Genomic DNA, 8,585 nt, shown 5'->3' with positions numbered 1-8,585 from the left:
TCCCGACGGGTGGTCCCACCATCATCGGCGAGGCGTCACTGAGGGACCCGAGCCCGGATCGACACAGTAAAGTCGACCCGACCCGGCTGCCGTCGGTCATAGCTTCCGCTCGGCGGCGGAGACGGCGCCGGAACGCGACCCGGCGCCGGCACCGTCAATGTCCTGACGTCACGCAGCGGGGGGGGGGGAGTGCCATGACCGCCGGTAGTTGGTCGCCGGAGCCTGTGACGTCACTGGGTCCGTCCGCTGCATGCCGGGTCGGATTAGGCTCCGTTACCAGGCATCAGTCCTTTCGAACACCCCTCGGTGGTGCAGCAGTGAACACGGCTGACTTGTCAGTCAAAACAGGAAAGAAAAAATCAGTACCTACACCGTTGCCATTTTTTCATGTGTAAGTTATGAAAAGTAAGCTGGACATATGGACACCTTTTTTTAAACCCCACATCTGCTCTCCCATGAATTTCCGGGAGGCACGAAAGATCTCCTTTTAAAAGCGTCCAATCGTCCGATCCTGATCAAATATGTGTGTTCGTAGGCCTGTTCTGGTATTGCTTTATCTGCCAAGACAGACAAACTTGAGAAAAATCGAGTGATTGTACCTTTTTTGAAGGTCTCTAACCAGCTTGTCTGAAATTCACCGGAGAACAAACGTGGGGTTTAAAAAAAGGTGTCGATATTCAACAAGGCATTAACTGAAATTTGACATGGACGCATATTGTATGATTATATAATAATAATACTAATGTTGGCAGACGAAACTTGCAGTGTGCACGTAAAATTAGCCAGTTTTTACGTTTTTGAGAAACAATTCAGTCATCATTACTACCTGACATTCATACACTTCTCTCAATGGCCGTTTGCCTGACACTGTTCGGTACCAAGCACATTATTCAATGTGATTTCTACTTATTCGACTGCCGATATTGAATCAGCTGCTGATGGGATAAATAAGTAACGCCCGCCCGCCCGGCTCATATGTTAGTGTCCGCCCTGATTTGACAACCCGGTTCGACACCCATTGATGGATAAACAGCCGAACAGCTTGGATCGCTCCCATTCTTTATGCATGCCTCAATCGCACTCAGTTCTGCTGGATAGTAGGATCAGCGCTCCACAGGGCTTCCTAATTGATCTGTGTAAAATATTGAGCGGGAGTCTCAAGTCTGATAACCAATCTAATGCATACCTACATTTACTTGCTATAATGATCATGGGTGGAGAATGTTTGAAAAAGTTACCCCGGCCGGCGACCGATAGTCGCGGGAAGACGATATACTCAGGTTGTTCTCAACGGTCATCATCAAACCCCTATTCTGACGCATGGAATAGGATGCTGTGTTTGTTCAAGGATGAGCGTTGTATCCGACACCGTATTATTCATAACATTTTTGGAATGATCGAAAAGGCAATTTCCTTTTAAATTATTATTTCTTTTTACTTAAACTTGCAATTTCACACCGAACCCAAACCAAACCATATGCCATTTTGAGTACCTAAATGTTGCGTTTTCAGCTTTTTATTGTGTCTCAAAATAGCTACAAAAAGACAACTCACCATAGTAGAAGCTTTACAGAGAAATTGACAGATCGAACCAAGCAAAGCACTAAAATAGGTCACTGACATCCACGGGCGTAGCCTTTTTCAATGTTGGGCGGCTCTTATAATACAAACAGGGAGTCGATCCAGGAATATCGACCGGTCCCGGTCTCGTAGCTCAGTTGCTAGAGCGTTGGATTCCGCGTGGCGAGAGCACGCGGCCCGGTTACAACAGTCCGAGTTCGAAGCATGATGGCCGCTCGGTGTTTATGAGCACCCTGACGGGTACGCTCATAAACGGGTGTGGTTGCGGTTGGTGGCAGGTCAGTTGAAGGCAATGAGGTCAAGCAGTAGTTTTGAAAAAGTGCGCCGAAGGCGCGCCAAAATTTCGAAACTGAACAGGATTTGAGAGCAATCTTGGCATTGGCGACCATGCACGCGGGTCTTAGGGTTGGAGATTATGGCAAGTTAAGTAAATGGTAAATACCTACCTGATTTGCAATATTACGCCCATGGAAGTCAACATTCGAAGAGCGTGAGTTTTCTTTTCTCGTATGGAGACAGCTTTTAGGATTTACAAGAGTAGAAAAGTTACCCCGGCCGCGCCGGGGTAGGCTGAAAGTTACCCCGGCCACGGCCGGGGTGGCCGGGGCAGGTTCTCCACCCATGATAATGATATCAATAACATGCAATTAGGCCCATTTTGATTTTCCCTTTTATGAAAGCTCTGTATAAAAGCAACGAATATTGTATTTGCATGTGATGACATTTTCGAACTTATAATGACAGTTGGGAAACAAAACTGATAATGCTTGAACTGCATGATAAGGTCACATTTTTGTGCTGAGGTGCAAATGCGACGTTAACCCCCGCCGGGCCGGTGCTCTGAGATTCCGCGCCGGGCCGGGGGGGGGGTGTCTGAACAAACCCCTTCTAACTCGGCTCCTGGGCCACGTAGCGACACGCGGTAAGCGGCAATCGAAAGAATGTCCAAAATAAGGACGAAAACACTTCGGTCATTTTTTTGGGTCAGATCAAAGGTCAGGTCACGTCACCAGAGGTCACCAAAGGTAAAATGTTGACTATTTTAACATTTTGGAAACTGCCAGCGGCTATCTCAGGAACCGATAGAGCTACACCGCCGCGGTAAAGCGCATTCGATAGCCCTTTCACAGACCTTTCTGATCAATGTTCTCAGATTTAATCTCAGGTCAACAGTCTAGCCTCCAGAGGGCAAGAACTCCAAAAATAGCCGTTTTTACGAAAAGCGTTTTTTGGCAATAACTTTTGACTCAAAAGAGCCATGACATTAGTTTTGCCAGCGTCGTGTTCCTCTCGTCGAGACGCGTCGAATGAACTGTAATTTGACCTTGAAAGGTCAACTTGAAAAATTTGACCTCAGGTCAAGGTCATGACCTGACCGGAAAAGGTCATGCTGCATATCAGTCGATCTGCAACGTCGAGCCAAACACATCTAAGGCGTTTTCAGCGCTCTAGCACGCCTCTATCAGAAGTTATTAGCGAAAAACTGTTAGATTCTGTTCGTGACCTGAGATGACCTCGGGGACATAACGAGGGGCCACAAGTTGCCATTTTCTGGTTCAGTGTGTCAATGTTACCTACATTTCGATGTTTGAGAGTGTCTAGAATAGCGTTCGTGCAAAACAGACGCTTTTCAATTTTCTCCCATTGACTTATAATGGAGAGGTCACAAAATTGACCTGACCTTAGGTCACCGGACACCGATATCAAAATTCTGAGATAAACATTTTATGGATAATGTTGCTCTGATCAATCGCTGAAAGTTTCAAGGCAATCGATCTATCGGTGTAGCTATGACGAGCATTCTTATTTTTTTCTGAGGTGAGGTCACTTGGCGTGACCTGGTGACCTGACTTATGGCGACCTGGGTCTGAACTTTTCACAACATGTGCGGAAAAGATGCACGAATAGCAGTGTCAAAAACGGCGGCGCTCCGCGCCGATATCTGCGAAAAACCGCAGAGGGGGAAGGTATTCAAACACCCCCCCCCCTGGCCCGGCGCGGGTTAATGGTGCTGCAACTGAGTCATATAACTTTAGGAAATTCATATGAGATGATGCGTTAATATAACACTTCTCAAAAAGCAAATCATACCTAACAATGTTAACGTAGTATCCACATAAACTGCCCCAGTCTGCTTCCATTATGCGCTTATTTACGTTAATGGTTATTAGGTAATTATGGGCATCTGCAGCTTATCACCCAAAAATACGATGATCGTAAAAGCCAACAGAGAGCTGGTGCGCTCCAAAACAGGAATAATGAGCCACTCTATTCAGCGCGAGCCGTGCGATCGCTGACAATATTTGGAGCAGCAGATGGCACAGGGCCTGGACTTGGCGGGGTGAGATACTTCTCTGCAGCTGCTCTTGGAAGTTAGACCATAGTGCAATCGTCTGAGGTCTTATACCGGTGCAAGAAATGCATTACCGCTCGTATCACTGAACTAGACTTCTTGATTATTTTCTTAATCAACAACAGCGATTTCGATTCGCAATATACATTCCTTACTAAAGCCTTATTGATAAGTTAAAAAGCGACAAACAAAAGCTGTGCAATACTTCGAAGTATCTATACCAAAGTGTGAAAATCCTTTGATTGTCTCAGAGTCTTTTATGGTCGCTAAATCTGGTTCCGAGTGTTTCGAAGAGCACAAAATCGCAGCTAACCCTCTGTAAGCTCTTCCAGGCTGAAGCTTCAAATGGGAAGCTTCAAGCTGGCGCAGCTTGCCCCACCCGAAACGTTTACATCCAGCATTTGTCTTGATTCTAGAAGAATAAGTTAAAAAAAAATATTTGGAGAATTGACTGGTGTAACTAGTAAGAATAGCGATAATACTGGGAGCCGTATTAGCCAGTATCAGCATAGCTGTCGATTTCTCTCTTCCTTTTCTCCTTTCTTCATCACGTATGCTCCTGTGTTTTTTTTTAGCGCAGACAATGTTACTTGTTTTTTTCCATTAACCGCCGGTTTTAAACAGACTTTATATCCCAAATATTTACCTCCCAAATCAGTATAATCCCATCAGCAAAGATGCGAACGAGCGCGTGCCAATAGCTCCTACTCCGTGTTGGCAACTACGAAATTTATTCCACCTTCGAGGCTCAAATTGCCTATTGACACTTTGATGACAACGATGCTGACTCTTTCAAGGAGAGGGAATGGTTCGTCCTTTCTATTTTCTACAAACTTATAGTGACTCCGACTCCCATGCCAAAAAGTCAAATAATTACTAATGTGTGCTTGCTCCGGCAAAGGAAAACGGATTTTTATATAATATGTTTTTCGAGGCTTCTTTGTGATTCCCTGTGCTCGCCCGATCATCGCATTACCATGATCTCTGCGGCTATTTTGATCTCACCCCGCAGACTGAATCATAGTTCAGTCGTTCTGGTGCTTGAGGCCATCGGCCTACGAGGGGCGTTCAAAAAGTTCTCGGCCCGACCATGAAGGAGCAGAGATACGATGTCGACTTATAAGACCAAAAATGTTCATTTAGTCAAATAACCAGCGTTAAGACAAAAACATTTCGCGCAGCGCTTCGCGAGAGGCCCCTGGGCCTCCATAGCCAAGTGGGTTTTGGACGCATCTGGCACGTCCAAGACGGCTGCTTTTATCTCCTTGCTGTCAGCGAAGTTGCCACTGCTAAGCAATTTCCTTATGTTGCTGAAGAGGTGGCAACCTGAGGGTGCAAGGTACGGAGAAAAAAGTGGCTGTGGCAACAACTCGAGGCCAGAGCTCACTGCTTCGCTGATCGTCACCCTGCTCATGTGTGCTGGTGCGTGGTCCTGGATCAGGCGCACACTTTTAGTCAGCTTCCCTAGTCTCTCCTTGATATCTGCTGCTCGCTACTGTTATCGAAGGAAGGTGTAGTATTCATCATTAATTGTGCGCCCCTGTTTTAGAAAGTTGACGAGCAGAGCCCCGCCAGGCTCCCAAAATGCAACCACTGTCACCCTGCCGTCTGACTTAAACACGTCGCACACATTTGGTGGCCTTTACTCAGTGTGCTTCCACTTGTGCAACTCGGTCACGCCCTTGGGGTCAACGTGTGACACCCACAATCCCTCCACGGTAACAAGTAGTTCAATGAGCTCTTTTGGATCTTCGATATAGGGACCAAAATTTTCGCGTTACGCCTCCTTTCGAGCTTGCCTTTCCTCTGGAGTCAGCAAACGGGGGATGCATCTTGCAGAGATCTTAAACATATTAATACGCTGTCGGAGAATGGCTTTGAGGAACCTTATAGACAGCTGCCGGACATTGGTCACGTGACCACATTTTCCGTTTGACCTTGAGTTGGCACCAGATTTTGTCGACAGACGTGGCGCAGCTTATTTTACTGCATTATTTTGGATACTAAATATTTAGCCGTGTGGTGGTAAATGATACCGTGCAAATAATATTGAATCATCGGTGACATAGTTACCACTGAAACTTGAATATCATCAATAAAATACAATTAATCTATTATTACTCTTCCATTGATTGTATTGTGCTTGCAGGCATAGGTAGAAACTGAAGAGCTGAGCCTGCAGCTTACAGTTGTTCTATACAGTAGCGGCGGAACACCTTCAATTAAGGGGGGGGGCCACTGCCGACTTTCGGTCCGATTCTTTCCATGCAACGCCCATAGGGCTAATGTTAAAATGTCAAAATTAAAGGGGGCACGGTGCCCCGGTGCCCTCCCCGTTCCGCCGCATATGGTTCTATAACTCTTAATGCATAAATCAAGGCTACTGAGGGCGCAAATTTGTTTCATTTATCTTTAATAACTTATGCCCTACCTTCATCTACTATTATCTGTAAGAATCTTGCATCAATCATCACCAGACTTCTTAGTTTTTTTACTACGCCCCGGCCGCGAGAGTGAGCGGGTGATACTCCCTCGCCCTAATTGAGCTAGCCTCGCGGGAAAAACAAGCATGTGTGCCGTTACGGGACCGGGGACGCAGCGATTGATGCAGGGTTCACAAGTCTCAGGTCAACTGGTGGCTTCTGAGGGTCAGGTCAAGTGCCCCGAGGGCCAAAATACGATTTCGGGTTTTGAGAAATAACTTTGCCAAAAACGGCGCAGAGTCGCGATTTTAGTACCATCATGTTTGTCATGCTCCGGTGCGTCAAAATGGTACACTTTTGTTTGGGTGGGGTCAACATAAGGTGTTCACATCGGGTCAAAGCCAGGTCAGAGGCACTCAGGTCACGAAGTTGGTCGGAGGAGGTTAATATCGTATATCATTCGATTCGGTAAGTCTTCCCGAGTATATTGGCGACTTTTCCGACTTGCCAATTCAATTTTATCAGGAGTTATTGACGAAAAAACTTGTGACCTTTGTGACGTCATAAATGACGTCACGCTAGGATAAAGATGCAAAAGTGAAGCATTAGACATTGCAAGAATTGCATGAAATTGCGATTCCATGTGCTTGAGCTAGGTTTAGATCATTCTCGGCGTCAAAATTACAGTTTCTATATTTTCCCCATTGACTTGTAATGGTGACGTCACGCGATCGGCCTGACCTCATGTGACCTCTAGGAGAAATCCGAGATATACAAGTTTTGAGACTTCTAGAGGATACTAGGTCCTGTATATATCATCTCGCTGTGACAGCTCCTCTGGCACCGAGGGCATTGCGAAGTTTCGGTATTTTGGGACTATTGCAGAGGTTCACGTGTGACGTCATAAGTCAGTGATCTGACCTGAGAAGGAAATGCAATTGGTTTCCAAAGATGCGTATGGAAGCAAGGATAAGGTGTGCCAAATAGCAGCCCTCTAGCTGTAAGGTGTTCTGAGCTATCGCCAAAAGTCGTGAGTGGAGCGCTACCGACTCCTCCGGTCGGCCGCCGGGGGTTAGGAGGCGTGCAGGGTATCGGAAAACCACCTGGTACTTTACGAATTTTGCCGATAAAAATACGTTTCTTATGCCGATTTATAGCCAAATAACTACTGAATCTCAAACCAGTCGTATCCTTGCACTAAATGGCTTGGTTTAGACACGATAGGTCTGAAAAGAAAAGGTCCCATGTATTCTCTATGGGCGCCGCGAGGCCGTTGGCACCAGAGTTTCGGGAAGTGCCCTCGCCACAACCGCACGTGCAGATTTGGTCACGTGACCAAGCGCATTTGCCGCCACTGTATTTATATACACTGTGCTTATAGACACCTCCACTTCTGCTGCGTTGTTCCAGACCAGAGCATTTGTCATTTTTCACAAAGAAGTGCCTATTTTTCATATTTTCTTGAGTCAATGCTGTTGATGGCTGGCCACTGCGGGGGTGACCATTAATGATCCATTGACCAAAATTGAACAGAGATGCCCACTTTTTGACGCTACTGTATGAAAGACAAACCTCAACATGTGTTGGCACTAGCTTTTCGTGAATAACGTTTAGTGCATTTTTCTGCAATGCATGAACCAAATCACTGTTTTCTTCTGGGCGTCGCCCATTCTGACCGGGAATGGCAAACTATGTTACGATTAATTAGCAGCCTGAACCAATCACAGGGCAGATTGGTTAATGGCTACGTAAGTGGACATCCCAATAACACATCATTGAACACACCGCGTTGCAGGCCGAAATTCCAACTCCTTCATGGTTGGGCCGGGAACTTTTTGAACGCCCCTCGTACACCGTTACTAGCATACAATAGTCTGTATAGTTACTGCCAATGGACACCCTTCTGTTTATTGGCCACGCGCTGATCAGTTCAACCTTGAAGCACATTCTGGTAACTGCTGGGTGGCGCAAAAAGTGTACGGTGGCTGTCTCCCTTCATTCGCATCAATGACAGCCCTAGTTAAAGTCGCTTAGGAAGCCAAAGGGCGTTTCATATACACGGGGATAACTCGCTGACGATGGCTATGGTTGTGCTGGCGTGGAATTTCTGACACAGGCAGACAAAACGGGCGATTGGAAAGATTGAATTTGTCCGAAAGCTTTGGAAACCAAACCATGGACAGTGGAAACCATTATAAGATTGTTTAGCATAACGTAACACTATCAGG

This window comes from Amphibalanus amphitrite, unplaced genomic scaffold (assembly GCF_019059575.1).
Source record: "Amphibalanus amphitrite isolate SeventyFive unplaced genomic scaffold, NRLGWU_Aamphi_draft 000489F_arrow, whole genome shotgun sequence".
NCBI classification, from domain to species: Eukaryota; Metazoa; Arthropoda; class Thecostraca; order Balanomorpha; family Balanidae; genus Amphibalanus; species Amphibalanus amphitrite.
The sequence above is the reverse complement of the archived record's forward strand: the minus strand, read 5'-3'. Positions refer to the sequence as shown.